Source organism: Elephantulus edwardii, unplaced genomic scaffold (genome assembly GCF_000299155.1).
Source record: "Elephantulus edwardii isolate Elephantulus edwardi_28Jun2011 unplaced genomic scaffold, EleEdw1.0 scaffold00021, whole genome shotgun sequence".
NCBI lineage: Eukaryota > Metazoa > Chordata > Mammalia > Macroscelidea > Macroscelididae > Elephantulus > Elephantulus edwardii.
The window spans coordinates 26,761,881-26,763,527 of NW_006399771.1; positions in this window are offsets into that span (position 1 = coordinate 26,761,881).

Below are 1,647 nucleotides of genomic sequence, written 5' to 3' on the forward strand. Positions count from 1 at the left end.
GAGACGCTGGGCTGTACGAGGAGGCATGTGGCTTCAGGATTGGTGGAAGAATCTTCAACAACCTACATTATGGGGATGACACAACCCTGCTTGCTGAAACTGAGGAGGACCTGAAGCACTTGCTGCAGAAGGTCAGGGACTGCAGTCTTCAGTATGGATTGAAGCTCAATAACAAGAAAAAAAAGATTCTCACCACTGGGCCAATTGGCAGCATCAGTATGGATGGTGAAGAGATTGAGATAGTTAACAGTTTTAGTACTTGGCTCCACAGTCAACTCTCTTGGCAATAGCAGGCAGGAAATCGGGAGATTAATTGCATTGGGAAAGTCAGCTGGGAGGGACCTAGCAAGAGTACTGAAGTGCAATGACATCAGGTTGGAGACTAAGGTGCGCCTGATCCAGGCTATAGTCTTTGCAATTACGTTCTATGCATGGGAGAGTTATTGGGCATGTTGTAAGGAGGGACTGGTACTTGGAGAGGGACATCATGTTTGAGAGAGTGGAGGGACGGCGCAGAAGAGGAAGACCCTCGATAAGATGGATTGATTCTGTGAGTGGAGTGGTGGGAATGAATGTGTTTGAGACAGCGAGGTTGGCACAGGATAGAACGATGTTTAGAGCTCTTGTACATAGGGTCGCTATGAGTCGCAAATGACTTGATGGCACATAACAACAACAACAACGTTGACTCTTGAGTCTTTCCTCACATTTCCTGTTATACGCTTTTGTTTTCACCAATTATGTGCACCAATCCCCCAACTCTGGCCAGACTAAGGCCCCAGGCTTTGGCTCTACAGGGTGGTATCTAGTTCAGTTCTGTCTTATACCAGTCTCAAGTTCTCTAACTTCTCTCTTCCTACTGGTACCATTGCTGAATTTTAATTATTTTCTGACTCAAGCAGAATCTCTGGTTTAAGGATTATGCTGCACTTTCTGCCTCTTGTTTCTTGATGGCAGGGAGCTTCCTCTTCTCCCTTAGAAACTGCTCAACATAAGCCTAGTGGGATGGCAAAATCAACCAATCCCTGGATTAATGGTCTGTTGTTGTTAGGTGCCATCAAGTTGAATACAACTCATACCGAGCCTATGAATAACAGATATAACTCTTGCCCTGTCCTGCACAATCCTCTTCATCTCTATATACTTGAAATCTTTGCTTACTGTAATAACTGTATAAATCCACCTTGTGGAGGGTTCCTTTCTTTGACTCTCTACCTTTCCAATTATTATTTCTTTTTCAAGAGACATCTCTTCCAAGACATCTTATTTTCCAGAACTGATCGCTCCTACTAACATGCCCCAAGGAAGAAAGAAGAATTTTCAGCATCTTTGCCTCTAAGGTGCACCCTGGTTGTATTTCTTCTAAAACAGACATGTTTGATATTTTTGGCAGTCTATGGAATATTCAGTATCTCTCTGTACCATCACATTGCGGAGACACTGATTCTTCCTCTGGCATCTTTATTAATTATCTAACTTTCAGATGCATGGGAAATAATGAAGAAGATTATAGCTTCAGTCAGGTTCATCTTAGTTTTTGAATTGACATCCCTGCTCTTGAGCATTTTAGAGACGTCTTTGACAGCAGATTCTCCCAGTAAAACATGTAATTTTGTTTATTGATTGCTCTTAGCATGGGTGTTGATT